At 38.7% G+C, this 24723-nt stretch overlaps 3 long non-coding RNA genes across 3 annotated transcripts in view; all 3 read left to right on the top strand.

Annotated features, from left to right (window-relative positions):
* Positions 1–22517, top strand: part of LOC147642934 (uncharacterized) — a 32449-nt gene extending 9932 nt beyond the window's left edge. Inside the window, exons 2-3 of the long non-coding RNA XR_015272751.1 lie at positions 21793–21967; positions 22027–22517. This is a non-coding gene — a long non-coding RNA (uncharacterized LOC147642934). The remainder of the gene's footprint in view (positions 1–21792; positions 21968–22026) is intronic.
* On the top strand, positions 2284–2988 carry LOC147642936 (uncharacterized). The gene is made up of 2 exons (XR_015272752.1): positions 2284–2737; positions 2796–2988. It is a non-coding gene; the product is annotated as an uncharacterized LOC147642936 (long non-coding RNA).
* On the top strand, positions 7121–9013 carry LOC147642935 (uncharacterized). Its single transcript, XR_015272748.1, has 3 exons — positions 7121–7995; positions 8060–8721; positions 8780–9013. It is a non-coding gene; the product is annotated as an uncharacterized LOC147642935 (long non-coding RNA).
* Positions 22518–24723: the final 2206 nt, after the last annotated feature.

The raw sequence follows: 24723 nt of genomic DNA, 5'->3' as shown, positions 1-24723 counted from the left end.
CTGTTAAACTTCCGCAGGAACCTTGTGTAAATTGATGTTTCTATTATTCACCACGGTCTACGTTCAACAAATTCAAATAACCAAATACAAAAACAAAATTTCGACCTTGTCTGTTTACTCTTCTCAGACAATCCAATTTAAAGACAAATGTATGAACATTACTGTATAAGAATTAATTAAACAGAAATCAATAGTACAGTCGAATCCCAATAATTCGTACCCCGCTAAATCGAAAATCGCGATAATTCGTAAAAAATTCTGTCCCCTTGAAAAAAACTCGTTAATTCGTAAAAATTCCATACATTTTGGTCCCCTCGTTAATTCGTAGTATTTGGCGCAACGCAAAGAATATTGAACCTCTTATAAATCGTAATTTTGTTTCGAAACCTCTTATAAATCGTAATGCGATGCGAAATATTTTGTAGTTAAAGCGACGTTAGATTTTGCAGACATCAGAAAGGAGAAGAAATTTTATAGAATTTACAAACCAGAGCATTAATTCCTCAACTTAAAGATTATATTTCGAATCATGATGTGCCAAATAGTGTGTTTGACAACCTAATAGGTTTAGAAAACGAAATGGAAAAAATAAAAGAAAAAAACACGAAGCAATTAAAAATTACCAATTATTTTAAAGCTTGAATTTTCGTTTTTAATAATTTAATGTTTCTGCTTAATTTTGTTTGTTAATTTTTTGTTTAATTTTCCTTTAATTTGAAAAACGTACAAATGAATGTACATATTTATTATGTTTGTTTAATTTTAATAAAGCTAAATACATATGTAAACATGATGTGAAATGTAAGTACCCTGTTTATTCGACTCTTTCATTTTTGAGCCCCTTTAAATAGAAATCTCGATAAATCGAATTCCCGTCTAATTCGTAAAAAAAGTGATCCCCTTGCCATTTCGAATTATCGGGACTCGACTGTATAACAAAATCTTTTGGTAACAAAATCACAAACTCGCCCAGAATGAAATATTTGCACAATAAACTACTGAAAGAATTGAATGGCTCAACTATTTATCAGCAAAATAGGTTGAAACGTGGACTATTCAACATAATAGGTTCATCGTCTAAATTTCTTTTTGGGACACTAAAGAAAATGAAAATTAACAATAAAATATATTTAAAATTCAATTCAACATCATCAATTAAATGAACTCATTAACTTCGTGAATGAAGGAACGAACTTTCTAACTACGACATAACCGCCATATGTCAATATTATATGTTGTTTATGAACTCAAGCAATTTATTGAGTACGTAGAAGACATAGAAATGGGCATGAAACTTTCACGACTCGGTCTTTTTAACCCAAAACAACTCAATTACGACAAACTAGAAAACATAACGACCAAAAGATACTTTGAAATAAAAGTTCAACTTGGATTGACCACAATAATATCGAATTACTTCTTGTTTCACTTATCCCTATTGTGGCAGGATAGATACCTGCAGGGCCCACTATACCACATAATAACACACATTAAGTTACAGAGCCCACTGTATAAAAGCAGCACGCAATAGAAAAGGCCCGTTAGAAGTATAATTAATATAGTCGTGTCTGTCTAACTCAAGGAATATCATTAAGAGATACAAATGTATACAGAGCTCACAGAAATGCATGGAAAGAGCGGAGTTATAGCTCGATTACAAGCTATATTGCTGGAGACGCTTGGAGACCCACCAACTAAAGCATCGACTAGCTAGGAGGATCAACGGCAAGTGAAGAAATCCGCGGCAGAGGCGGAGGATCTGCATCATTATCGGCGCAGCAAGAGCCGTAGGCAGGAGACGCGCAAGAGGCTAACAGCAATCGACGGCGTCGGATACCGCGGACGACTGTGATTTGGAGCGGCTTTCGCTTGTTGAAACCGAGAAAGCTACGTTGCAGAAAATTAGACAAGAGATAGATGCCAGCATGGCCGTGTTACAGGAAATTCATACGGCCATAGACCAAGCAAGCAAGAACAGATCCATAGATGACGTCATCTCGGGTAATATCGAAAATTCCTGCGATATTAACATTGGCGTTAACCGCAACGGTGTTAAATTTAACAGCACCAGAACCGACAATATCGATATGAGCGGCGCCAGTGTAGAAAGGGAGACCGTTGGCAGTGTTGACCAACGTGACTTCGGTAATGTAAACTAACGCTAATGGCAAAAGAAGCGATCATGGAGTATGACGGCAGTGTATGTGCACGTAGCTGGGTCACGTAGCTTCAAAACTTGGGTTATAACTTGGGCGACGGCTGCCTGCACATGCTCTTGATTGCCAAGCTGAAGGGAAATGCTCAGCGCTGGCTTCATGCAAACGCCACGCGCATATTGGAGTTAGCCGATTACCTTTGCGAGCAGCTAATCGCAGCATTCGGGGCAAATATGTCCTGCTTATTTCGATGACAAAATCATGCTAGCAAACGGTATAAACATCGATGTTGACGAATTCCTGGAAAACATCATCGAGGGAATCCCAGGACCAGCTACGTAACCACTTTCGCGTACAACAGCTTACCGGAACGTAAGACAGGGGGCATCGCTTCGAAGTACCTAACTGGAGGAGGGGCAGCCAATAAGGATCTCCGCTGTGCCAATTACAATGCCAAGGGGCACTTTGCTAAAGAATGCTTCAAGGCACAGAGCGAACGCGGCTTCTGCTACGCTTGTGGAACTTTTGGACACTTTGTAGGACAGTGTCCGGAACGCAAAGGTGGAAACACTTACAATTACGTAAGATACTTTAAGATATTTTTTTACAATAAAGCCAATAAAGCGCCATTAATTACAGAATGCTTCATAGATACCGGGAGACCAATTTTATTTTCAAAATTAAGCAGCATATCCAAGGAAATTAAATTAGAAGCTATCACTGAAAATTACTTCGGGCTTAACAAAAGCCAACTAAATATTTTTGGAAGAAAATTGTGTTACATTTTTAAAAATAAAATAAAATGTTATTTCTATGTATACGTGGTCCCAAACGAGTCTATGAGTCATTCTGTAGTTCTTGGAAGAAATTTTATGGAAGCTTGCCAATTAAAACTGGATCTAGACACCTTGAGAATGATCACGGCTAGCCCGTTAGTTAGTGAAACAGTTAGTCCTTTAGTTAATGAAACCGTTAGTCCTTTAGGAAGTGATACAGTTAGTGAAATCAGGAGTCAAACGGTTAGTGGAAAGTTTAGTGAAGAAACAGTTGAGGAAACTGAAGGCGGAATTGTCAGTGAAGCGGTTAGCGAAACAGTTAGTACTAAGTTTAGGGAAAGAATTAATTCCCGGGTTGGTGAAAAAATTAATGCTACAGTTATGGTCTTAGTTAACGAAGCTGTTGGAAGGGTCAAGCCACCGAATAATAAAATAAACGATAGATATGAAGAAGCTGTTAGAGAAATTTTTAACATAGATTGCCGGGGGTATGAACAAATGAATTATATATGCGGCACACGCAATGACCAAGCCTTTAACTGTCGATTACAGGAAATTTTTAAGTGCAGCTATTTAAATGTAAAAAAGCCTAAGGAACCATTCGTTAAATGTGAAATTAAACTAAATTTAAAAACATCTAAACCTTTTAACTGTGCCCCAAGACGACTCACTTACTCAGAGAAGGAAAAATTACAGTGATTGCTGGACGAATATTTAAAAGAAGGAATTATATAGCCCAGCGAGTCTGAGTTTGCTTTACCTGCAGAGTTAGTCAAAAGAAGACAGGAGACATTAGATTATTGTATTGTATTGTATTAGTAGGGATATTGAGGAACAATTGAAGATCTTGAAAAATGTCTTTCTCAGATTAGCTTAAAACAACAGGTTAGAATTGCGAATGGATAAGTGTGAGTTCCTTCAATCGAATATTAAATATTTGGGATTCACTATAAATGGCGAAAGCTTAAAACTGGTTAGAATTGCGAATGGATAAGTGTGAGTTCCTTCAATCGAATATTAAATATTTGGGATTCACTATAAATGGCGAACGCATAAAAACGGATGATAAAGGGATAGAAGCCATTCAGAATTTCCCCGTCCCAAAGAAATCACAATTCGTACAAAGTTTCCTGAGCTTGTGTTCTTACTTCCGCAGGTTCATAAAAGATTTTTCGACGTTAGCGAAACCATTATATGATCTTTTGAGAAAAGGCAAAAATTGGTGCAAGCACCTTTGTTGGCAATTTACAATTACAAAGACGACGTAGAACTGCACTGTGATGCAAGCGCTTTCGTTTTTGGCACGGTACTATGTCAAGAGAAGGAAGATGAAAAATTACACCCCATACTTTATTTTCCTAAACGCACAACCGTTGCAGAGGCTAAATATCACAGTTTCGAGCTGGAAACTATAGCCATTATTCACGCCTTTTGCAGTATATTTTTATGTGGGAAAATTGTTGTATGTTTTAAAATTGTGACTGATCAAAAGTTCAAAATATTAAAAAACTGTTGAAGGAAAAGCATCATAAATATTTTGAGATGAGAAACGGAATTATCTATAGAAAATGTAACGATAGCAGATTATTATTTTATGTTTCTGCTGACATGGAAGAACACATTATGTGTAAATATCACAACGAAATCGGTCACATAGGTAGAGACAAAATGTTAGATATAATTTTAAAAACTTACTGGTTTTCTAACGCTAAAGACAAATGTAGCATTTTACCCGACAACAGGCAAGGAAGGGTTTCTACACTGCATTCCGAAAGGAAGCAAACAATTCGAACTAATTCATATTGATCATTATAGTCCAATTGACACCGGTAGAGTAAAAACACATATTTTTGTGGTTATCGATGGTTTCACAAAATTCGTACGTTTATATACCACAAAAACCACTTACACAAAGGAAGTTATTACAGCTCTAGAGGATTATTTTGGAGCATACAGCAAACCTAAATGCATAATTTCAGATAGGGGAAGTTGTTTCACTTCTAAAGAGTTTGATGATTTTTTATTAGAGTTTGAAATCAAACATATGAAGATAGCGACCGGATCACCTCAGGCTAATGAACAGGTCGAAAGAGTTAGCAGGAGTCTAGGACCAATGATAGCGAAACTGATAGAACCAGAGAAAGGTATATACTGGGACACTATTATAGATAAAGTAGAACATGCATTAAATAATACACAACACAGGACTTTTAAACAAATTCCAAGCAAAGTACTTTTTGGTATAAAACTAAAAGAAAAACTAGAAGAATTAAAAAATATTTCAGAGGAGAGAGACTTTACAAACATTACAATCGAGGCTGAAAAGAACCAAAGAAAAGCACAGGAGCATAACAAAACACAAGACCGCCAAAAAACCGCCTAAATATAAAAAAGGAGACTATGTAGTAGTGAAGAATTTCGATAGCACAGCAGGAGTATCTAGGAAGTTGATTCCGAAAAATAAAGGACCATACGTAATTGCGAAAGCATTTACGAATGACAGGTTCTTGTTGAAGGACGAAAAGAGGATTTTAGGTGTCCCGTAACGCATACCAAGGCGTCTGGAGCATCCAAAATATTAAGCATTGGATAGGCAACAAGAGAAAATAACTAACGCATAGTTAACTAAGAGTAAAGATACCGACTTACAAGCACACCACATAAATATGTATAAAAATGAAGAATCTTAAAATCATTGTACAACTACTAATAAAGATTGTAAGCAGCGATCAGGGGATCAGCTAGTCAGAACGACCAAGTTGTGGCAGGAGAGATACCTGCAGGGCCCACTGTACCACATAATAACAGACATAAAGTTACAGAGCCCACTGTATAAAAGCGGCACGCAAAAGAAAAGACCCGTTAGAATTATAAGTAATATAGTCGTGCCTGTCTTACTCAAGAAACATCGTGAAGAGATACAAATGTATACAGAGCTCACAGAAATGCATGGAAAGAGCATAAGAAAAAAGAATAGGGGGAATGGGTCATTGGGTTGCTGACACTTAAAGTGTATGGAAGTGGAACGGAAAAAAAGATTCTAAACGAAACGAAGCACCGTTATTGTTTTTTACACTATTTCCCAAATATCATTAACACAGTTAAAATAATTCACTGTCCCGACCATTAAGGTTATCAGTTAAACTATTCAGATATTCAACAATCATATTTTGAAAATACAAATAAAATTTTTAATCTAGACAATAAATAAGATATAAATTAATGTATTTAAAATATAATCAAACTCAAGAATACAATTTGCAATTTTTATTTGTTTATTATACTTACATGGAATCTTACTGAAACTAATATTACACAGATTTATCAATAATTAAATACTCGTTAATTCGTAAAAATTCCATACATTTTGGTCCCCTCGTTAATTCGTAGTATTTGGCGCAACGCAAAGAATATTGAACCTCTTATAAATCGTAATTTTGTTTCGAAACCTCTTATAAATCGTAATGCGATGCGAAATATTTTGTAGTTAAAGCGACGTTAGATTTTGCAGACATCAGAAAGGAGAAGAAATTTTATAGAATTTACAAACCAGAGCATTAATTCCTCAACTTAAACATTATTTTTCGAATCATGATGTGCCAAATAGTGTGTTTGACAACCTAATAGGTTTAGAAAACGAAATGGAAAAAATAAAAGAAAAAAACACGAAGCAATTAAAAATTACCAATTATTTTAAAGCTTGAATTTTCGTTTTTAATAATTTAATGTTTCTGCTTAATTTTGTTTGTTAATTTTTTGTTTAATTTTCCTTTAATTTGAAAAACGTACAAATGAATGTACATATTTATTATGTTTGTTTAATTTTAATAAAGCTAAATACATATGTAAACATGATGTGAAATGTAAGTACCCTGTTTATTCGACTCTTTCTTTTTTGAGCCCCTTTAAATAGAAATCTCGATAAATCGAATTCCCGTCTAATTCGTAAAAAAAGTGATCCCCTTGCCATTTCGAATTATCGGGACTCGACTGTATAACAAAATCTTTTGGTAACAAAATCACAAACTCGCCCAGAATGAAATATTTGCACAATAAACTACTGAAAGAATTGAATGGCTCAACTATTTATCAGCAAAATAGGTTGAAACGTGGACTATTCAACATAATAGGTTCATCGTCTAAATTTCTTTTTGGGACACTAAAGAAAATGAAAATTAACAATAAAATATATTTAAAATTCAATTCAACATCATCAATTAAATGAACTCATTAACTTCGTGAATGAAGGAACGAACTTTCTAACTACGACATAACCGCCATATGTCAATATTATATGTTGTTTATGAACTCAAGCAATTTATTGAGTACGTAGAAGACATAGAAATGGGCATGAAACTTTCACGACTCGGTCTTTTTAACCCAAAACAACTCAATTACGACAAACTAGAAAACATAACGACCAAAAGATACTTTGAAATAAAAGTTCAACTTGGATTGACCACAATAATATCGAATTACTTCTTGTTTCACTTATCCCTATTGTGGCAGGATAGATACCTGCAGGGCCCCCTATACCACATAATAACACACATTAAGTTACAGAGCCCACTGTATAAAAGCAGCACGCAATAGAAAAGGCCCGTTAGAAGTATAATTAATATAGTCGTGTCTGTCTAACTCAAGGAATATCATTAAGAGATACAAATGTATACAGAGCTCACAGAAATGCATGGAAAGAGCGGAGTTATAGCTCGATTACAAGCTATATTGCTGGAGACGCTTGGAGACCCACCAACTAAAGCATCGACTAGCTAGGAGGATCAACGGCAAGTGAAGAAATCCGCGGCAGAGGCGGAGGATCTGCATCATTATCGGCGCAGCAAGAGCCGTAGGCAGGAGACGCGCAAGAGGCTAACAGCAATCGACGGCGTCGGATACCGCGGACGACTGTGATTTGGAGCGGCTTTCGCTTGTTGAAACCGAGAAAGCTACGTTGCAGAAAATTAGACAAGAGATAGATGCCAGCATGGCCGTGTTACAGGAAATTCATACGGCCATAGACCAAGCAAGCAAGAACAGATCCATAGATGACGTCATCTCGGGTAATATCGAAAATTCCTGCGATATTAACATTGGCGTTAACCGCAACGGTGTTAAATTTAACAGCACCAGAACCGACAATATCGATATGAGCGGCGCCAGTGTAGAAAGGGAGACCGTTGGCAGTGTTGACCAACGTGACTTCGGTAATGTAAACTAACGCTAATGGCAAAAGAAGCGATCATGGAGTATGACGGCAGTGTATGTGCACGTAGCTGGGTCACGTAGCTTCAAAACTTGGGTTATAACTTGGGCGACGGCTGCTCTTGATTGCCAAGCTGAAGGGAAATGCTCAGCGCTGGCTTCATGCAAACGCCACGCGCATATTGGAGTTAGCCGATTACCTTTGCGAGCAGCTAATCGCAGCATTCGGGGCAAATATGTCCTGCTTATTTCGATGACAAAATCATGCTAGCAAACGGTATAAACATCGATGTTGACGAATTCCTGGAAAACATCATCGAGGGAATCCCAGGACCAGCTACGTAACCACTTTCGCGTACAACAGCTTACCGGAACGTAAGACAGGGGGCATCGCTTCGAAGTACCTAACTGGAGGAGGGGCAGCCAATAAGGATCTCCGCTGTGCCAATTACAATGCCAAGGGGCACTTTGCTAAAGAATGCTTCAAGGCACAGAGCGAACGCGGCTTCTGCTACGCTTGTGGAACTTTTGGACACTTTGTAGGACAGTGTCCGGAACGCAAAGGTGGAAACACTTACAATTACGTAAGATACTTTAAGATATTTTTTTACAATAAAGCCAATAAAGCGCCATTAATTACAGAATGCTTCATAGATACCGGGAGACCAATTTTATTTTCAAAATTAAGCAGCATATCCAAGGAAATTAAATTAGAAGCTATCACTGAAAATTACTTCGGGCTTAACAAAAGCCAACTAAATATTTTTGGAAGAAAATTGTGTTACATTTTTAAAAATAAAATAAAATGTTATTTCTATGTATACGTGGTCCCAAACGAGTCTATGAGTCATTCTGTAGTTCTTGGAAGAAATTTTATGGAAGCTTGCCAATTAAAACTGGATCTAGACACCTTGAGAATGATCACGGCTAGCCCGTTAGTTAGTGAAACAGTTAGTCCTTTAATTAGTGAAACCGTTAGTCCTTTAGGAAGTGATACAGTTAGTGAAATCAGGAGTCAAACGGTTAGTGGAAAGTTTAGTGAAGAAACAGTTGAGGAAACTGAAGGCGGAATTGTCAGTGAAGCGGTTAGCGAAACAGTTAGTACTAAGTTTAGGGAAAGAATTAATTCCCGGGTTGGTGAAAAAATTAATGCTACAGTTATGGTCTTAGTTAACGAAGCTGTTGGAAGGGTCAAGCCACCGAATAATAAAATAAACGATAGATATGAAGAAGCTGTTAGAGAAATTTTTAACATAGATTGCCGGGGGTATGAACAAATGAATTATATTTGCGGCACAAGCAATGACCAAGCCTTTAACTGTCGATTACAGGAAATTTTTAAGTGCAGCTATTTAAATGTAAAAAAGCCTAAGGAACCATTCGTTAAATGTGAAATTAAACTAAATTTAAAAACATCTAAACCTTTTAACTGTGCCCCAAGACGACTCACTTACTCAGAGAAGGAAAAATTACAGTGATTGCTGGACGAATATTTAAAAGAAGGAATTATATAGCCCAGCGAGTCTGAGTTTGCTTTACCTGCAGAGTTAGTCAAAAGAAGACAGGAGACATTAGATTATGTATAGACTTTAGAAAACCAGTAGGGATATTGAGGAACAATTGAAGATCTTGAAAAATGTCTTTCTCAGATTAGCTTAAAACAACAGGTTAGAATTGCGAATGGATAAGTGTGAGTTCCTTCAATCGAATATTAAATATTTGGGATTCACTATAAATGGCGAAAGCTTAAAACTGGTTAGAATTGCGAATGGATAAGTGTGAGTTCCTTCAATCGAATATTAAATATTTGGGATTCACTATAAATGGCGAACGCATAAAAACGGATGATAAAGGGATAGAAGCCATTCAGAATTTCCCCGTCCCAAAGAAATCACAATTCGTACAAAGTTTCCTGAGCTTGTGTTCTTACTTCCGCAGGTTCATAAAAGATTTTTCGACGTTAGCGAAACCATTATATGATCTTTTGAGAAAAGGCAAAAATTGGTGCAAGCACCTTTGTTGGCAATTTACAATTACAAAGACGACGTAGAACTGCACTGTGATGCAAGCGCTTTCGTTTTTGGCACGGTACTATGTCAAGAGAAGGAAGATGAAAAATTACACCCCATACTTTATTTTCCTAAACGCACAACCGTTGCAGAGGCTAAATATCACAGTTTCGAGCTGGAAACTATAGCCATTATTCACGCCCTTTGCAGTATATTTTTATGTGGGAAAATTGTTGTATGTTTTAAAATTGTGACTGATCAAAAGTTCAAAATATTAAAAAACTGTTGAAGGAAAAAGATCATAAATATTTTGAGATGAGAAACGGAATTATCTATAGAAAATGTAACGATAGCAGATTATTATTTTATGTTTCTGCTGACATGGAAGAACACATTATGTGTAAATATCACAACGAAATCGGTCACATAGGTAGAGACAAAATGTTAGATATAATTTTAAAAACTTACTGGTTTTCTAACGCTAAAGACAAATGTAGCATTTTACCCGACAACAGGCAAGGAAGGGTTTCTACACTGCATTCCGAAAGGAAGCAAACAATTCGAACTAATTCATATTGATCATTATAGTCCAATTGACACCGGTAGAGTAAAAACACATATTTTTGTGGTTATCGATGGTTTCACAAAATTCGTACGTTTATATACCACAAAAACCACTTACACAAAGGAAGTTATTACAGCTCTAGAGGATTATTTTGGAGCATACAGCAAACCTAAATGCATAATTTCAGATAGGGGAAGTTGTTTCACTTCTAAAGAGTTTGATGATTTTTTATTAGAGTTTGAAATCAAACATATGAAGATAGCGACCGGATCACCTCAGGCTAATGAACAGGTCGAAAGAGTTAGCAGGAGTCTAGGACCAATGATAGCGAAACTGATAGAACCAGAGAAAGGTATATACTGGGACACTATTATAGATAAAGTAGAACATGCATTAAATAATACACAACACAGGACTTTTAAACAAATTCCAAGCAAAGTACTTTTTGGTATAAAACTAAAAGAAAAACTAGAAGAATTAAAAAATATTTCAGAGGAGAGAGACTTTACAAACATTACAATCGAGGCTGAAAAGAACCAAAGAAAAGCACAGGAGCATAACAAAACACAAGACCGCCAAAAAACCGCCTAAATATAAAAAAGGAGACTATGTAGTAGTGAAGAATTTCGATAGCACAGCAGGAGTATCTAGGAAGTTGATTCCGAAAAATAAAGGACCATACGTAATTGCGAAAGCATTTACGAATGACAGGTTCTTGTTGAAGGACGAAAAGAGGATTTTAGGTGTCCCGTAACGCATACCAAGGCGTCTGGAGCATCCAAAATATTAAGCATTGGATAGGCAACAAGAGAAAATAACTAACGCATAGTTAACTAAGAGTAAAGATACCGACTTACAAGCACACCACATAAATATGTATAAAAATGAAGAATCTTAAAATCATTGTACAACTACTAATAAAGATTGTAAGCAGCGATCAGGGGATCAGCTAGTCAGAACGACCAAGTTGTGGCAGGAGAGATACCTGCAGGGCCCACTGTACCACATAATAACAGACATAAAGTTACAGAGCCCACTGCATAAAAGCGGCACGCAAAAGAAACGACCCGTTAGAATTATAAGTAATATAGTCGTGCCTGTCTTACTCAAGAAACATCGTGAAGAGATACAAATGTATACAGAGCTCACAGAAATGCATGGAAAGAGCATAAGAAAAAAGAATAGGGGGAATGGGTCATTGGGTTGCTGACACTTAAAGTGTATGGAAGTGGAACGGAAAAAAAGATTCTAAACGAAACGAAGCACCGTTATTGTTTTTTACACTATTTCCCAAATATCATTAACACAGTTAAAATAATTCACTGTCCCGACCATTAAGGTTATCAGTTAAACTATTCAGATATTCAACAATCATATTTTGAAAATACAAATAAAATTTTTAATCTAGACAATAAATAAGATATAAATTAATGTATTTAAAATATAATCAAACTCAAGAATACAATTTGCAATTTTTATTTGTTTATTATACTTACATGGAATCTTACTGAAACTAATATTACACAGATTTATCAATAATTAAATAGCAATAAAAAAACAAGAAAGGAAGCTAACTTCGGCACGCCGAAGTTTATATACCCTTGCAGATAGAACTTCTATGAATAGGAATCCATACAATATAAATTATATATATTTGTGTTAAAAAACAATGAAGAAATACCTGCTTTCATTTCATTCACCTATACATATTATATTTGCAGTTTTACATTCACAGATTTGCATTTTTCCTCTACATCAAACGATCGTTTGTATGGCACCTATATGATATAGTAGTCCGTTTTTCATGAAATTTAACACAAAATTTAAGACTTAACATATATAAAATGGCTATACCTCAAATTTGATGAAAATCAGATGAAAACTGAAAAAGTTATGAATTTAATTGTATTAATTTCTCGATCATTCCTATGGGAGCTATATGATATAGTAGTCCGATTTTCATAAAATTTTTTGCAAAATTGTAGAGTATAGTAAAATGGCTATATCTCAAATTTGATTCAATTCTATTGAAAACTGAAAAAGTTAAAATTTTTTTTGTATAAATTTTCCGATCATTCCTATGGCAGCTATATGATATAGTCGTCCGATCCGGCCCGGTCTGACATATATACGAGTGAGAGTATATAGAAGGCTAACTACAAAGTTTCATTCAGATAGCTTCAAAACTGAGAGACTAGTTTGCGTAGAAACGGACAGACGGACAGAAGGACAGACGGACATGGCTAGATCGACTCGGCTGTTGATCCTGATCAAGAATATATATACTTTATATAGTCGGAGGTGTCTCCTTCACTGCGTTGCAAACTTCTGACTGAAATTATAATACCCTGCAAGGGTATAATAAATGGAATTAAAATTATTAGAATAGAACAATGTAGAGTTAAGATTGGAAATGTTATTTTAGGCGAAAACTCCTAAATTTAATGTGACGCCATTGTATGCACCAATTAATTTAACTAAGATAAAGTGGTAAAACATTATTACGCTTTAAAATGAATTACAGAAAATAATAACACTTTATGGCAATATAGTAAATTTTGTTATTGTTCTTATTATTTTTATTGTCTTATTAAAATTGTTTATCTTAAATCCGCTTTAAATCCAGTTGCTTGCATTATATCGTGAAATGCAAGCCCAAGCATAGGCAACCCTTTTGAAGGGGAGGGTAGTGAAATATTTACAGTAACAATCCACATCCGGAGCTAGCGACCCCATCTCAATTAACACGAACAATTCTAGAAACCAATATGTGGCGGTCTTAAATAAACACAAACAATATTTGAAATCAATAAGTGGCGGTCCCTAAGTGACAGTCACACTCTTAGAATTCAGTCTTAAGCTGAAATCAATTGAATAAATAACACAAAACCAACCCGTTTTTAAATTTATTCTCTGTATTGTTCTTAGTAAACTGACGGAACATTCATTCGACTCACAATAAAATTCACTGTATGAATATTTGGTACTAGAAGGGGCACAATATTGTTCTACTCGGGATTTTTATCTGCAACCTTCGGAAAATTAGTAACTCTGGTCAACAAAACCTCAACTCCAATTTCTCGAACACATTCAGTACATTATCTGGATAAATTAGCATAAAAAATTTTGGGAAATCAAGTAACTTCACGTTGTTGTGAAATAATTGCGCGACAATTTCCGGGTTGTTTGAACATGAGTAAAACCGTTTTTATAGTCCTTAACTATGTTAAATATTTTTTTTGAAGGTAATCTTTATTTAAATGACATTACTCTCAAAATGTTTTAATTAGATAAGAGACTTGATTTCACGTTTAGTATTTTTTATACCTATTTGTGCCCAGTGGATATCAAGTTAAAAACCCTTCATGCCTGAGCAGAGGGCTTGTAACATTGCTATCAAATCATTGTTTTTTTCACTGGCACTTGGCAATTAAGATCAGACCACATTTTGTGACTTCGAAAACTTTTTTTTTTCATTAGTGTTTTGAATTTCTTAGTTATGCCCCTGCTCGGGAAACTCACATCTGTTCAAAAGCGTAACTGTTTCACACGGATGGACTCTGTGGGAAAACTGATACAATTTGTCCAAGAACACTTCTGCATCATAGTGGCTGTGACGATTTTAGTGTTGGCCTGTTAGTCGTTGTTCCACTGGACTCGAGTAAATTTCGTCAATTGGCTAAAGGCCTTCTAATGACGAAACAGGATGATTATAGTGGAAGTTGACTGACTTTCATGAACTGCTGACTTAGAGATTCAGTCAGTCTTATATGATTATAGTCGAAGATTGACTGACTTTCACTACCATTTTGTATTTAAAAATTCGGATATGTAACAGAAAGGCGTCGCAGAATTCGGTAGATCTGGTCCAAATGTACACTAACTTATATAAGTTATTAAGTTATTTAAGTTTGCAAAATTTAATTTAGGGTTTATCACTGTTATATACCTTGACTGGGTCTGTCTTGTTTTAGGGGATTGTCTACAAAAAATTCGACGTCGGGGTTGAGGCAACCAATCAGCCAATGTATTCCTTTTTTTTTTAACGTCGGTGGCCTAAGAAAACCCTCCAGCTAAACCCTGGCTGGAGGTGTCTGCGGCAGGCGAGTGAGAAGTTTCCCCTAAAACAAACCAGTTTATGGACGAAATGGGGGACACAAAAAAATCAACCGAGACTGGGATGTCAGCTCAAACGTCGGTGAAAGACGTGACTGCTACCACCGGCGGGCACAGAGAGGAGCAATCTTCTTTGCGTGTCGCCATCGGTCAAACCTCTGATTTTACGGGAGCATGTGACGTCAGTTATAACGCTACTGCCACAAAAACTACCGAAGGAAGCTAAACCGCACTGGTGTCATAGTCTCTACAGACTCGGACCTGATAGCGTGCAGCTTTCGAAAGCAGAGGAAGAGCGCCTCCTTTGTTCGCCTGATCCAGGTACCAGCTTCCCGATTAGGAACGGCCAAAGCGTTTAAGCGAGGGAAAGAAGGCAAAGGCGCAGTATATGGGTGTCCTTCGTATCCAGAGCCGGCTCCAGACAAAAGCTGCCCTATTCAAAGAGGTGAAGGTAAAGCTTGCCTGGGTTTATGGGGCCCATCCACAGTCGTACATGTTGGTCGAGCATGTTGAGCTCGACGAAATTTTCATCGTTAGTGCTAGTGCTCGCGTACAAATTTCGTGTTCGTCGAGCCGCTCGAGCAAAATAGAAATCATTCTATCTTGCTTGTGTTCGCAACAACATACTCGACAATGGATGGCAACGTTGGCACGAACATCATTTGAAGCAAACGATTGAAGCGACAACACCTAATAGAGCAGCTCTAAGATGTCAAAAAAATTTATTTATTTTAATTGAAAACTTTATTTTCCAGCCAAAGGCGCAAACATTAATTGCCAAAAGTGCAATTAAAGTGCAAAAAAAGTGGCGCTGTCGTTGTCCGTTGCCATGTTTGCTTCTCAAAGATTTGCCAGCAAATGATGTTTGCAAGCATGTTGCCACTAGTTGGTGGCAAATGAAATTTTTGCTCGACGAGCGGCTCGGCCAACATGTTCTACTGTGGATGGGCCCCATTAGCAAAGCATCAAAGAGAGCAGTCTGCACTTCGCCAAGCTTCCCAACATTAATGACGTCAACGGGCTGTTTCAAAAACAAGGTGGAGGAGTCGCTTGCCACAAAACGGAAACGCGTTGTGGGACGTGGCCAAGCTAGAAGTGGTGGACAGGGAACGAATCCCATCCATCCCAAAAGCGAAGGTACTCTTTCCCTGCAGGCTCAGAATTCGGTCATCCCAACCGTAAACTGGAAGTTACTTCACAATTTGAGACCGTTACCCAAAGTGGTGGGCGTGGTCCATCCATTCTGTATCTCAGATACGGGAAGATGGCGTGGGGCATGGGTAGCGTATACCTGCGCCTCAAAAAGCGCCACCCCCGGATAAGGATGCTGAAGGCAGGCGAGATGGAGAAAGACCTAGCTCTGGAAACCATTGTCGATGCCGTCCAGGAACAGACGCTGAATGAGTCCGATTGGGTCCGGTGTTGGTAGACAGAAAGAAGAAGCGCCTACTGGTAGCTACCTGTTTAATGGCACACGATAGGCCAGATCCACCGGAAAAACTCAGGTGCCTGGTAGAGCCCAGCCCAAAGGATCAGAAACTGCTCGTAGGTGCAGACGCAGACGCAGACGCACCACAGCGTGTGGGGAAGCCCAGATATAAACGACAGAGGTGACTTTAAGACTAAACTGTCAACTAATTTATATATAGCAAACGTGGGGGAGGAACACATCTTTGTAGGCCCCACCTCGTCCAACGTGGTAGATATAGCACTCGTACCGGGATAAAGCACAATGGTAACAGATTGGAATGTTCTTAAATGCCATGCTTCTCAGACCATAAGTACATACAGTTCCGAAGCGTATTCGATCACTCTCCAAAAATAACAGTCTTTAGAAATCCCCACAATACTAGCTGGGGAAAGTTTAAAGAAATAATCGCTAGTAAGCTCGCGACTTGTCCGGGCACACTAAATTTTGATGAAAATATCGAAAAGTCCTTAGAGGCCCTATCAAAGAAATTACAAGGCGCATATCACGCAGCATTCCCGATATAAAGAACAAAGAAAAGGACCAGACCAGCCTGGTGGAACAGGGACCTTTCACTTCAACGTGATAACCTCAGAAAATTCTTCAAACTCACCAAGCAGGCGAAGGAAAATGTAATCAATGAGGAATACAAAATCCTGTTAAGGATTACAAGAAGGAAATACGCAGCGCTCAAAAAAGCTCTTGGAGAAACTTCTGCTCTAACATAGAGACGGCCCCAGAACTGGCTAGACGAGCGCTTCCCAAGTTGCATAGAGATCACCGATGCCAGCAAGCACCGGGTACTAGCAACTAGAGGAGAGCATCTCCCAATAGATCAATTATCGGTTTGGATCCTCTAGAAGAATCCACTGGACTACAGACTCCTTCGTGGGGCTTAAAGCACCATGACTAGACGGAATAGTTCCAGCCATGCTGCAGACGATCGAAGAGGTCATCATTCCATGGCTGCACGCAATATACACAGCTTGTCTAAGCACTGGCTATATCCAATGAAGGACCTCTCGGATTGTAAAGCATGGAAGAGCTTCCACGTTAGCCCCAAGGACTACACATCAGAAACGATGCTGGTAAGCTGCTGTCAACCAACCAGCATGTATACACTAAAGGGAAATCAGTGGAGACAGCACTACATTCGTTAGTAGGCACCAATGAGAGGGCCCTGCAAAATAAGGAATGTGCGGTCGAAGTCTTTGTAGACATATCCTGGGCATTCGACAACGTAAGCACAGACGCAACAATGAACCGCCTAGGAGCGACCAACACGCACCCCGCCATCAACTTTTAAATAGGAAATCGAAGTTACAGGAGGGTACTATTAGATTGGGGCAACGCTCCCATAGTAAAAGGAGCGCATAGAAGCCTGCCGCAAGGTGGAGTCCTATCGCCCCTCCTATGGAATCTAGTGGTCGTCGACCTTCGAGACGAAGGCTCCAAAGATAACAGCCTATGCTGACGACACGGAAGTCTGTACATTGACCCTTAGCTCGATTATGGAATCAACACTCAGGGAGATATGTGAGTGGGCGGACAATGTAGGACTTAATATCAACGCCAACATGACCTACCATATTATCTTCTCTAAAAGATTCAAGGTACCGCTATGGATCCCCCCAAAAGTCAATACAACCAGGGTGACCCTGCAAAACACAAGTCAAATACCTCGGCACTGTACTAGACAGCAAGCTGGCATGTTAAACCCAATGATGGTGTAAAACCCAATTATGGTAAAAATGGTGAAAAATACCACCATTGCAAAGAAGACATTAAAAAAGCTAATGAAGAGAACCCAGCGGCCGGCACTGCTCTGCATATCAGGGGCGCTGAGGTCAACCTTCACAAAAGCATTAGAAACCTTAGTCGGAAATGATTTCCTCGCCATCCACGCACAACTGACTGCAGGAAAGGCTGCATAACGCCTATTAGCATCAGAAAAGACCGCCCACGTGAGGCGTACTTCAACCTAACCTAATGTCGGCGGCTAGGTGGTTTCATATGAAAAGTGACTGGTCTTATTGACGATTACATAGATACATAATAATTTTCATACATAATATTGGGTGGGCAAGAAAGTCATGTCGTTTTTTTAGTAATCGTTTTTAATCTAATTTATTTACGACTAATCGAGCACCAGGGTCAAACTTTTTAGTATCGTTTTAAAGCTTATTGTCTTAGGTACTATCGACGAAAATTTGGTATTTATTCGATCAAATTTGTGGAAGCTATAGCAAATTAAACATGGAGGACCAAAGGGAGCATTTTCGGCATATTTTGCTGTTTTACTTCTGAAAAGGAAAAAAAGCGGTCAAAGCTCGCGAAAAATTGTGCGAAGTGTATGGTAAAGATGCCATGAGTGATCGCCAATATCAGAGCTGGTTTGCCTAATTCAGGCTTGGAGATTTTGGAGTTAAAGACAACATCTGCTTTTCTCTGCTGCAACGGATTAAAAATGATCCTTTTTTGAAGCGGATCATTACTGGCGACGAAAAGTGGTTTGTTTACAATAATGTCCAATGAAAAAGATCATGGAGCAGAAAGATGAGCCACCCCAAGCCACATCAAAGCCCGATATCCATCAAAGGGAAGTTATGCTGTCTGTTTGGTGGAATTGGAAGGGTGTAGTGCATTTTGAGCTGCTGGGACGGAATGAAACCATCAATTCAGATGTGTACTGTCGCCAGCTATCCAATTTGGAGGAAAAAATTAAGGAAAAGGAGCCGGCATTAGCTAATCGCAAGGGTATAGTCTTTCACCATGACAACGCTAGGCCTCACACATCTTTGGTCACTCGGCAAAAATTAACGGAGCTGAATTGGGAAGTCCTTCCACATCCACCTTATAGTCCGGACTTAGGACCTTCCGATTACCATTTGTTTCGCTCTCTTCAAAACTCTTTGAATGGTAAAAACTTTGATTCAGATGAGGCTGTCGAAAACCACTTGTCTCGATTCTTTGGTGGAAAAGATCAAAAGTTCTTCGAGCGCGGAATTATGCAGCTGCCCGAGAGATGGTCGTTAGTGGTCGAACAAAACGGCCAATACATAATTGATTAATTATAAGTCCTGATATAATCTGATGATATATCTTTGAAAATATTGAAAAAAAACGACATGACTTTCTTGCTAACCCAATAATTTCCTTTAAAAAAGAAAACTAAAAATTAGTAAAATTGTTTATTTAAAAAACACTCAATTAATACATTTACTCTGCTATAAAGCTATTTTCATGTCAAGATGTGTTATGTTTAGAGACTGGTAGCGGGATCATACTGCCTCTTGGAAATAACCGCCCTTTTGGCGCGTTATCCTCTTGCAAGGATATCGCAGCAAGAACATCAGAAACGACTAGCTTGGGATACGCTGTGCGCTTATCTACGACTAGTAACGGTCGTTATTGTGGCGAGATCCTTCGGAATGGTGGTGGGCCAGGCAGTTGACACAATAGTTATTTTCGATGATCGTTTCTTAGCCGTTTTTCAGTGCTAAGTCTAAGCAAACGGTGGCACTTCCGTAGAGGATGGTTTCAGGGGCAGACTCAGCATGGGTAGGATAAAATACCTTGGGAAAGTCTGCTCTTGATGACACCGTTAGGCACCCAATAATTGAAGGAGGATATTCTTTGGATCGGTGCGGATACTTTCCTTGAAGCATCAGGAGGAATCGGAACAACGGGGGATTTGCTTGGATGCAGCAAAGTGTGATGCAGACCGTGGCATGTCGAACATCTGAAGGAAGCTTGGAAATTTACGTACTGAACGGTTATCTTTTAAACACAAATCGCATATTTTGTATTGTAGAATTGTCCAAACGCATTTGAATAAAATATACCATTTGTTGTGGCTTGTTTGAGCTTCTTTTTTCGAATGTTCTTTAGTTCTCTTAGACTATGGCTTGCTAGCTGCCGGCGCAGCTGCAGAGCAGCCATTTTATATATTTTATATATAAGTAAAGTCACAATATCTAAATTGGGCAGAGAGAGAGATTTATGAATGCACATATGTATATAAGCGGTCAATGTAGGAACCATGCTGACTCGGCTCTAATCGGCGAATGCTATTACGTTTGCACTTGGAATGTGTGTGGGCACTTGACACTTGCAGCTGAGTGACAAAGGCAATGCCCTAGATACTTTATTGTATGTAGTGTTGTGACTTCGGCTGACAAAGTGTTGCCGATTAATATTTTTGTATTGTAATAAGAGCGCATATGTGCATACATCTCCCTCCTTTTGAAAAATAACGTAATTTCATGAAGTTATTTTAATTCTTATTATCTAAAAATTAAAAAATTTTGTTTCTTTTATTTTTTTTGTTGTGTGTGTGTTTTTTTTTTACATATTAGACATTGTACTTAATAACGATAAAGAAAATTAAATTATCAAAAACATTTATATATGAAAAATAAAAATAGGTAAACAAATTTATAAGTCTTTCTAGTTTTTAATTTTTTTTATCCACCCTAATGCCATACAGTTCTCGGCGCGTTTTAACCTTTCACCTTAACTTGGGTGGTGTACCGCTAACGACGTATCATATTTAGCCACCCTAACGCCACACAGTCCTCAACACGATACAAAATGTTGACTTGGGTGGTGGATTCAGGCTGGATTAATCAGATACCTAAATTACAGATTCAATTTCTAAATTTAAATATAAATAATAAATATATATATATATTTATATATATATATAAATAAATAAATATACGTTATTAAGTGGCTGCGCCCATCTTAAATATTGAGGTTGTTGCACTGTATTCTTCTTGTCAAGCCCTTTTATTTGATACCCATGTTGATGGGATTGATAAAACCTAAGTTATCCGCCATTTTGTAGCGGCGGCCATCTTGAATTTATAAACATAATTGTATTGTCACCAAAATCCAAAGTGTATACAAAATTTCAGATCAATCGGTTTACAGGAAGAGGGTGAAATTTGAATTACTAAATTTGACCCAAGAATAAAGAAAACAAACGGGGTGAGCTAAATAAAACCGTTTAATATTTATATATGTATATTATTATCTATGTATGGCCATATTAATGTATGGGAAGAGCTTTCTGGCCTTTTTTGACTTTTCGTATGACTCAATGATATCACGATGGCTTCTTTATCTTTTTGTTTATATATTAGGGTCGCCGGGTTGAGTAGCGCTACTCTTAATGTTTTCAATATTTTATTGCCCATTAATTTGAAATTATCTATTGAAGTATACTCAAGGACATTTTCCCACGGTGCCACTTTAAGTTGACTGATTTCATTTATACCAGCTTACAGTTCAAGCCTTTGGAAAAATGGAAAAACCTAAGTCTAGAATTCCATTGGTATATAAATCGCTAATATCGTATCTTGCAGTAATTTTTCTGCCATGTATAAATAAACATACCATATCTTTTACATGTAATGTCACTACTTTACGTATTTCGTCATTGTTTATGACTTCTGTTACGGAACTACCTTCTTCTTGGGCAACGCCGGGATAGCTCATGAGGCCCAGGTCTGGGTTCGGCCCAATGCCCGCAGTCCGCCCAATAGGATATCGGACTAGTCGGACGTCTCAGACAAATTGGTGGCATTGGTGTTCCCGCAACCATCACCCATCTCCGGCGGGCCGGAGCCTATTCCAGGAGGTCTGGCGACCGGCTTATCTCCCCCCAGGTAAAGTTCTCTATTCCATGCTAATTTTTTTTATTTAATTGCTATTTACAAAATTGTAGCTCTTATTCTAACACGGCAGGTGAGTGATATGTATCAGGCGTCACCTCACTGCCGGCGAGAGCACGGCCTCAGCCAGGGATGCGCTCGCGCCAAGGGTGTCTCTTGGTGACTCAAAATTTCCTGAGGAGAAGCGACACAATAATGTGGCCTCAATCGGGCCACCAAAACGCAACCCCCTCTTTCGTCCCTAATCCCTGCTGGAGCTCGACGGGCTTCTGATCAGTTCCCCTTTGATCACAGCCCTTGTGTTGCACAAATCCCGGACCCAGGATACGGCTAAGCGGAGGACAAGGATATCGACACTAACACTAACAATAAGTAACACTAAACTAATTCAATTTTTCTCCTTAGCACCAAAGGGGTAGGCGGTTTGGAAAGCGGCGGCGTATTGCCGAAGCAAAAAAAAAAATATGGCCAACACCCCTGTGTATTAACTTAATAATAATAATAATAATAATAATAATAATAATAATAATAATAATAATAATAATAATAATAATAATAATAATAATAATAATAATAATAATAATAATAATAATAATAATAATAATAATAATAATAATTTTTTTTTTTTTTTTTTTTTTTTGGGTTGAGGAGGGGGAATGCCTAACGCATCTTCCCTATTGCCGTCGCAAAAAAAGGTATGTGGGGCTCGCACCCACTAAACCCCCCCCTCGCATTTGGCCGTGTTCCCACCTCGGAACAGCTTTCGCATTACTTCAAGGTGGCGCCAATTCAGCGCAATGCGCTCTCATCTTCTTTCTGCGTCCAGATTACCCAGTTAATTCGTCCAGATCTTGCTTCTTAGATCTGAGAATGTTCTGCACGAATCCTGCGATGTGTTTCCACGTGTCTTCGCTGCCTATCATCTTCGTGACAATATTTTCTGGGTTTATTGTCCCAACAGCTTGTTCCAGGCAGTTCCGCGCAGGTCCGAATTTCTTACTGTGGAAAATGGTGTGTTCAGCACTGTCCATCTCCGCATCTCCATATACGCATCTGGCGTTGGTTCTTTTCCCTATAGAGTGCAGAAAGACGGCAAAGTAGCCATGGCCTGTCAGCATCTGCGTGACGTAGTAATCCACATCTCCGTGTTTCCTTCCGTACCAAGCTACCAGGTTTGGTAACAGTCTAGCTGTCCATCTTCCCCTTGCTTCGGCTGCCCATCTTTCCTGCCATTGTTGGAGAATTACTTCTCTGGTCCGCTCAATAAAGCCTCTTGTCGTCTCTCCTTCCTGTCTCCTCATATATATTTGTTTTCGCGCTTTGGGCAATAGGTTGATTGGTATGGCGCCTGCAATTACTAGTACAGCAGGGCCGGATACCGTTCGATATACACTCGCGATTCGTAGAGCCATGGTTCTTTGTACCTCAAGTAGAGGTTTTGACCTGCAGGTTGTCTCAAGGGTGCCTGCCCAGACCTCACACCCGTACAGCATGATTGCGTGATTTATCTCCATTAAGAGTTTCCGCCTTGATTGTAAGGGGCCGCCCACGTTTGCCATGAGTCTGCTAAGCGCCTTTGTAGTCTCGGTCGCCCGCTTCTTCGTCTCTTGTATGTGTGCATTGAATGTCAATTTTGAGTCCAGTCTAACTCCTAGGTACTTTATAACCTTCTGCGTCCTTATTAAAGTCTCTCCAACTCTCATGTCTATTTCTAGAGGGATCCTTTTTCTGCTGACTAAAAGTAGCTCTGTTTTTTCGTCCGCCAGTTTCAGGTCGTGTGAGTTCAGCCAGCTTTTTACGCGTGTCATTACTTGCGTCAACATACGTTGTGCGTACTCGGTATTTCGACCTGTAATGACTGCGACTATGTCGTCCGCGTACCCCACAATAGTCGTGCCCTCAGGGATGTCTAGGTGAAAAATTTCATCGTAGCTGATGTTCCAAAGCTCCGGTCCAAGTATTGATCCTTGTGCCGCTCCTGAAGTTATCTCTATACATTTCTCTCCTGCTTTTGTTTGGTACAGTAGTCGTCGGTTCTCAAGATAGCTCTGTATTATCCGCATCAGGTATCCTGAGATTTGGAATCGTCTTTTCAAGGCATCAATTATGTTGTTCCATTTAACGCTGTTGAATGCGTTTTTAACATCCAGTGTTGCTAGGAGAACTACCGGCCTCGAGAAATGGTTGCCTTGTTGGCTGCTGAGCGCTTGGTTGACGACTTCTTGGATTGCTCTAATGGTCGACCTGCCTGGCCTAAAGCCATACTGCATCGGTGAAAGACCCCCACCTCTTTCGATCGCTGCTGATAGGCGTGGCTTAATCATTTTCTCTAGTAGCTTCCCGGTAGTGTCAAGCATACATAGTGGTCGATAAGCTGATGGGGTTAGGGGATCTCCTTTGCCCTTACTTATGAGAACTAATCGTTGCCTCTTCCAGATGTCGGGGAATTTCCCGCTGGTAATGCAATCGTTATACATATCCAGCAGAATTTGGGGTCTGCTCTCCGCGATCACTTTGAGGACCTCTGCTGGGATGTTGTCGGGCCCTGGAGCCTTCTTCCCTTTTAAGGTTTTTGCTGCTTTCAGTAGCTCGTCCACTGTGAAGAGTTCAATCTGTTCTGCTATTGGTGGAGAAGTTCTCGCTTTACTGTTTGTATGAGTGGGGAATAAAGTTTTGACTATATGGTCCATTTGTTCTTCCTCCAGTTCTGGTGTTGTGCTTCTTGTTCTCAGCTTCTTCATCACGATTTT

Source organism: Drosophila serrata, unplaced genomic scaffold (genome assembly GCF_035046125.1).
Source record: "Drosophila serrata isolate PLE 108 unplaced genomic scaffold, ASM3504612v1 contig_324, whole genome shotgun sequence".
NCBI classification, from domain to species: domain Eukaryota; kingdom Metazoa; phylum Arthropoda; class Insecta; order Diptera; family Drosophilidae; genus Drosophila; species Drosophila serrata.
This window is presented reverse-complemented; position numbering and strand designations above follow the sequence as displayed.